Raw genomic sequence first — 7,774 nt, forward strand, 5'->3', positions numbered from 1 at the left:
AAAAAAAAGCATGTGGGGGGGAAAAAACTGAAACAGTCAAGGCACAGAGAAGTGCTTCTAGCTGGTCCTCAACAGGGTTAACAGGGTTAGTGATTAATAACGGACTTTTCTGAGCCTCTGGGTTGCCCAGGATATGGATGTTCCTTACAGTAGTCCTCTGGGATGAGTTGAGGTGAGGGCAGGACCTCTATATCCTATATTACCATACCTAGTGAGTATGGTAACTATGCACAGCAAAGACTTTCTTTAACAGCTTAGGATGCTTCGGACAATAGGAAAGATAGATTTAATCCCCAAAATTTAATGTGATGTTGAAACTTCTCCACAATTTTCTGGAGAAATTAATTCAGTAGAACAGCAGTTTTTGAGATGCCTATGTTACCAGTTGGCAGTGTGCAATTTATCTGCTAGATAGCCATGGGCAACACATTTATTGCTATTCATTTAGGTTTTACACACTGACAAGTGTCCATGGAAATGTCCCTGGCCTAGATGTGTCTGCTCTGTATGGAGAATTCCCCTACCTGAATTCTGTGTCAGGAGCAAGACAAGTATGTATTGCCTGCCTGTCATCCTTCTCCACTACTGGGTGATCAGGCAAAACGTTATAAGCCTTCCACTTTCACAGGTTCCTGCAGTACCAGTGCAGCAGTACATCAAGTCTCTAATGTACCAAGGGCTGTTATTTTTAAATCAGTAGGCACACATTTTCCCTTCATTTTCCCTTCATTCCCTAGCGTTTAAACAATTATTAAAGCCTGTTGTGCTTAAGCACATACTGAAAGTTTGTTGCTGAAAGGCGGACATGAAGAATGAAATTGAAGCAACTCAGTTGTACCTGCTAGTTTAACAAAGAGTAAACTTTACGCTTTGTGTATGTGGATTGCAGCAAGAAAATCTTATTGACCTGTATGTTCATATAAGGATACTTTTGCAACATCTATTAGGGAGGATTGCCTGTACTTCATTGGTTGTCTATGACTCAGTGAGATTCTAGTTGTCTTCCTTCCCCACAAGGTTTCTTTAGGTACATACAATCGTGTTTTTCCTCTTTACTATTCTTTGGCCCAGTAGTACTGTTTGCAGAGAGAGAGACTTGACAGCCCTCTCTGAAGAGTTTGCATCTGAAATAAATGCCCCAGGAAACCTGTTTTCCATGTATATTAACTTTCTGGAAAAAACCTCTCAGGCTCTGAGTTGGATGAAGACAGGGAAGTCCAATCCAGTCTCAAAGAAAATATTTTTTAAGAAATATTCTTAACTAAAAAAAAAAAAACCAAATACAACAAAATAATCTATTTTTCCTACTAGCTGACAATTCTGAAACTCCTGGGAACAGTAATGCTGCTGAGGTGGGGGTAAAAATGCACCCGGTCTCTCAAGCCCCTTGGGAACCGTACTTCTTAACTCTCTGATGGCACACAGTTCATTTCCTGACCTCTGCAGAGATGATGGGATGGGGGGAGCGTGGTGGAGTTTTTTTTTTTTTTTAAGGGTAAAACAGCTCCTTAAGGCTAAGGAGCGAATGTGGAGTTCAACTTGAAATATAGGAAGACAGTTTTTCAAAAATTGTAGCTGTATTTAGCATCTGAGTTCATGAGATCCACATGTCCCATCTTCTTTTGCTACAAATCCCAGGAGGGGGAAAAAACATTTATTTTGATAGCCTGAAAGGAAAAAAATGTCTGTTCATCAATTTCCCCCTTTTTTTAAGCGATAACCACTGACTCTACCCGTATGTTATCTTTATCCTGAGGCAGCAAATTTATCATAATTTATTCTGGTATATTCTAAATTTACCATGTTGATTACCACTGTATAAACAACGTCTGGCATTTGCCTCAGCCAAAGAATTGAGGCTGGCGCTGATTTGGAGTAGAGATCTGTGGAAGAGCTTCAATTTACTGAAGTGGCTGTAGTATCAGAACAAACACCAGAGATAGATAGCAAAGGATACGGTGGTTTTAAAAGGGGGAAAAAAAAAAAAAAAGGATTACTTCTCTTATGTAATGCTAATGAGTCACTTACTGAAATATATCTGTTTGGAAAGGGAAGTCCAAATGACACAAGGTTAAAAAGCATTAGAAAGTGTTCTGCAAGTACAGTGGGCTGGACTCTCTCATGGAAAAGCTACTCTCAAGGCTTCTTAGGAATCAGTGGGTAAGGGTTAAGGAAATCTCTCTGTAATTACTCCATACAAATAGAAGCAGTAACATGAAAGCATCTTCATAAGCTTGGATATAAACCAGTCCTAATCTTTAAACTAGAAAGGATTTAAACATCCACTCCTCAAAAAAATGTGAAGTGGGGTGCCATAACTGGAGATAAACTGTCTACAGGAAGTTAATTACTTAATGAGTTGATCAAACATTATATTTACCAAAGTATACCTGAAGCCCCCCACAAGAAACTGGAAGAAGTAAATTGTCTGTTCCCTCATACAATCTCAAAGTGACTCCTTTATTCATAGCTTAACAGTAACTCTAATTTAAATGGGAAATTCTGAAATGAGCCTGAATTCATGAAGAAAAGTTATAAATAATGTAATGAGCTCGTTATATATAAAATATATTTGGGGTTTCATTTCTTCCTTCCAGATGTGTGATTCTCTGTCATCTTGTGAGTCTAGTTACCCCAGAACACTGCCTCTTCTGCATAGGGACCATGAGTGAGTTGTGACTAAATTTAATGAGGCTACAAATGTCTAAATGACCTTCCAGACAAGGATTCCCCTCCATTCTTCCCTTTTTTCTTCTTCTGTGGAACCTACCCAGACAAGGTATGAAGTGTGCATATTAAACTTCTTAATCAAAATTCAAGGAACTTACTACGTTACTTATTTGCTTATCATGCATTCCTGGACCAGTAATGTGTTTTCTATTGTGACAAAAAGACATCAGTTTGTCTTTTTTTGTCAAAGGTCTACCTTGCATGTTTGCTGACTAAAATGGGAAATTAGCTTCTGTTATGTGTGGACGTTCTGTTATATGTTCACGCTGTCTCAATTTGTGAACACGAGAGATTTTGGGCAAGAAGTGTGCACAAGTTTAGCAAATACTTTATTGGAAATATATTTGAAAGTCTGTCTCTAATGTTTCTGATATTTTTAAAAGGTTTTGATTCTTTTACCTTTGTTCAATACCGTTAAAGAAATCCAGACATGAGTTATGTTTCTGATTTTTCTGAGTTAAGATAGATAATTTCAAACTGTCTTCCTACAGCTTGGCACTTCCTACAGATTTGCCTGTACTCCATTCTTCCTGTACAGATGATGATTAAATTCAATATAAAAATAGGATTCATTTCTAAACAGCAATGAAGAAAACAAAATATTTAAGATGCATTTAATATATAAATATTTAAAATAATTTTAGCATTTTTCAAAGACAGTGCATCCTAAGGGACATAAGGTTGTTAAACGCAACTTGTATAGAGGAGATGCAGTCTAAGAAGCCTTTGAGTATTTTCACGTAGGCCATAACTTCCTGAAAGCCAATGTACAATTTTGGTTGCTTGAATTGCACCCATGACTTCTTAAACTCATGATATGAGTTGCTTTGGGGATCAAACTGGGATGAACAAAACCGTGCAGAAAAGAAACACCTGTTGGGATGTATCTTTTCATATAGAAAAACACATATAGTGTTTAGATCTGACATGTTAGCCCATTCAGCATTTTTATTCACGTTATAGCATAATAAGCAGCACAGTATATCTTGCAAATAAAAGGAGCTTTGTTAAATAAACAAGTCAGTGAAATTTTAGTGTATCCCTTATGGAAATTATTACATGAAAAGCAAACTCAAAGCTCATCCATTCAGCACATGCCTAAATAAACATGGGAGTGTGTGTTAACCTTTGGCGTCAACACCTCACTTGTAAAGCTACATGCTTGAAGGTAAGCACCCACTTACTACGCTTTGCTGGCTTGGGATGTATTGTGGCTTTCCCCTTCAATCCAAACAAGGTTGTTAATTTTTGTTTGCTCTTAACAGGTTTTTATTCTGTTATAGCAAACCTTTTATACTACATTAGTGTGAAATCTGTGTGGCTTTTTTTCTTGTTCATGTCAACTAGGGAACAAGGTAGTATAAGACAAGCTGAAACAGCATATTTTTTGTCTTTAAATTATTTGCAAGTGGACTGAGAGGAAGCAACACACCCCTGTAATTGCAGGCAAAATCAGTGTCCCACCAGTGCATTAGTGAGGTAAGAAGGAAAGAGGAATGTCAGGATGCAGCTCTGGCAGTGGGTGGCTCCTGGCTGTGGAGCAGCAAAATTTAAGCATCCTTGTGCACAGAGCTGGAAAAGGCATTTGGGACAGATGAAGGCAGCGATAGGTGATGCTCATTAATCAGCCCTGGGAGCATTCTGTGGCAGCCTTACCAAAGCCTGTGGAGCAACAGTGCTGACTATGTTTCAGTTTCCTTCCTCTGCACTCATTTTCCTGAGAGTTCAGGCAGGTTTCTTTGAAACAGTTTTTTCCTATGTTTTTCTTGTAAATGTATAATCCATGTTGCTTCTGATATGTATGTATTTATACCATGAACTGATCTTTTGCCTGTGGATTGAAGCCCAAATTAAAATGAGAGCATGTTTCTGAAGACAATTTCTCTATCAAGCTGAAGAAAAATAAGTGTTTTCTCTCACAGTGACAATATGCTACATTCAGCAGGTGTTGTCATATCTTACATTTGATAAACCATACACTGTGATTCTTTTATTCTCCTTTTCTATTCTTGAATCTTAAATGATGGTTTCTGTAAAGAATCCTTCTAGAAATTCAATTTGGTGTTAAGTCATACAGTCTCAGATATAGGTTTCTTAGAATGCTAAATGCACATTGAAGAGAATTGATTTTGAAGTGATTTGAAATGCTAAGTTTCTCCTAATGCCACAACAATCTTCTGGGACTTGAAAACAGACATTTGTTCCTACTTGATAGCTTGTGAGTAGTCTTTGCTTTGAATACTGCATTTGGAATAATGAAGAAAAAGTACAGTACTACTTTTCTGAACAGTTTAGGGGGCTTTTTGCCTGAAAGACAGAGATTGAATCTCTACTAATTTGTTCTTTAGAGCCCAGTGATGTTAAACTTAATTGGAGAGTGCATAACAGACTTGATCTTCTAGGATGAAGAAAAGCTGTGCTAATATGTTTTGTGGTGTAGCGGTTTCTTCTGTGGCTTTAGCAGCTAAGCTGTGTTACCTATACTCCAATTTGGGAAGCAGTTGGAGTTCATTGAGAAAAATATCGTTAAGAATAATGTGGTCTAAAAAAAGAAAAGATCAGATATTTACAGTCATGTGTTTCAAGTACTTCTGTGTTGCTAGTAAAGTCATGAAGATTGAAGTTCTTTTCATAGAATATAATTGAGTCTTAAAATATCTGTAATGTTATCTCTTACTCTAGTAATTGCTACCTAAATATACCAAAAGAAGATACTTTCCCTTAACAGACTGTTAAGCTGGGATACAGGCCAAGAAGCTAAAGAGTATACTGGCAAATTCACCCACTGGTTTTGAAATGGTTATCTAATACCTGCAGAGGCTTAGAGGCTTGTTGTAGACTTTGCTGATCAGAAATCCATATTGCATTGAGTACAGTGTAGGTGGTCATCACTGCTGCAGGGCAGAGAGATGTTTTGCTACTTCGGTCATTCAGTCCCAATGGACAAAGAAACTTCTATAAACTCATGGCCATCTTTGGGGACTGGCACTTCTTTTTCCCTGTAATCAACCAGCCAAAATCTCAGCCGTGGGCTATGGTGTAATACTAAGGGAAAACGGTAATAATACTGTGAAGTAACTGTGTTTCTTTTGACGTTGTGCTGGGCTCTCTTCTGCAGAGGAAGAGAAGAGTGAGAAGCTGGGTGAAGCACTTCTTGAGAACAACTGAAACCACAGTTAACAGAATTGAACTGAACAAGTTTGATCTGGGTCTTCAGGCTGCCTAAATTGAGCAAAATACACTGCAGACATGATGCTACGATTTGAACTCCTAACCACTGTTCATCTTCACGTAAGGTAGGGGATGGATGTTCAAAGAATAGGTTGCTTCCTGCATATGTAGTACAAATCGTCATACCTCAATGTACTATAAACGAAAGTGGTAGAAGTGGCTGTATCAGCATTTTGGGGACAAAAACAGCATCATAAGTAGAAGACAGTATCTCCTTTTGTAAACACCTTTAGTAGATCAAGAGTTGAGACATCATAGCTCTCCCCGAACAGATCCCTTTATAAAACTCTAAAAAACACAAAGTTGATTTAGGCATCCAAACACTTCTTTGGGTACCCCTATCACAAAAAACTTAAAGATGTCATAAATAGACATGGTACTGCAACAATCTACATTTCCTCAGAAATTGTTTTTTGTAGAAAAGCTAAAGTTTCCTCACACCTGCTTCGTATTGTTGACTTATTTTCCTGGAAGTTTAAACACTGAAATTTAAGCAGCTGAACTTCTTAACTGTCTTGCTAGAGTGGACACAGGCACTTGAAGGTAAAAGTTAGGCTTCCCAGGATAAGACCTCTGTATCTGTTTAGTTTTATCCTTATTTTGCAAGCTGTTTCCACTACAATGAGTCTAAACACTAAAAAAATTATCTCCATCTGTTTATATTTTCATCATTTAATTTAAACAAGATATTATGATGTCTTTAGATACAAAGTAAACACTTGCCACTCTGACACTGCAAAATGTGATGCAGTAAACTATTTGGATCTTTTCCAGCTCTACCTTGTCTTGGCTGTTCTAGGACTAGATTTTAATATTACTACTGGGACATCATTTTCAAAGTAATAAACAATTAAGCAGTAGCAACAGAAGCAATATAGTGTGAAGAACTGTATATATACATTTTTTCTTTAACTGTAAGGCTTCAACTGGCTCAGATTTCTGCTTACAATGATTTTATGACCAAATGCTAACTACCTTCTTTTATTATTTCCTCAGATATCATACAATCAAAACAGAGCAGGCAAAATTCACATCATAATTTTGTACCAGAAGTTAAATTTATTAATGAATTAACTGTGGGAAATATTTGTCAGTTGTGAAAACCAGACTTTCTTCATGGTCTTTCCACTGCTATCATGCTTTCTATTCATGAAAATATAAAATCAGGCTACATGCTACATAAAACCTCATGAAAGTGTAAGTTAACTATAGGTGACTTAACTGTGGCCATTTCTGGGATGAAGCTGAACCCAGTGGAGTACTATGGGCCAGATTATTTTTTTTTGTTGTTCAGAGTTTGTGGTTTTTTTTACTGTCAAAATGTCTATGGAAATAATAAGAAAGAAAAAAATGCAAAAAAATAAATAACAAAAACAACTTGTATGTTACTGGAAAGAGTTTATTGTGACCATGATAGCTCTGTTCCCCTCAACTTTTCTGAAACTCAGCTCAGTTCTTCAGTTTTGGGCATGTTGCTACAAAAAAGACATCAAGGCCCAGCAGCATGCCCAGAGAATGGCAATGAAGCTGTGAAGGGTCTGGAGCACGTCATAGGAGGAGTGGCTGTGAATACTGGGATTGTTTAGTCTGAAGAAGAGGAGGCCCAGGGAAGACTTTATTGCTTTCTGTGACTCTCTGAAAGGAGCTGGTGGTGTGGTGGCAGTCTACTTCTTCTCCCAGGTAGCAACAATAGGATGAGAAGCTATGTCCTCAAATTGCCCCAGGAGAGGTCCAGTTTGGATATTAGGAAAAATTTCTTCTCTGAAAGGAGTAGCCAGGCCCTGGAATGGGCTGTGCAAGGTGTGGTGGAGTC

This window comes from Meleagris gallopavo, chromosome 4, assembly GCF_000146605.3.
Source record: "Meleagris gallopavo isolate NT-WF06-2002-E0010 breed Aviagen turkey brand Nicholas breeding stock chromosome 4, Turkey_5.1, whole genome shotgun sequence".
Taxonomy (NCBI): Eukaryota; Metazoa; Chordata; class Aves; order Galliformes; family Phasianidae; genus Meleagris; species Meleagris gallopavo.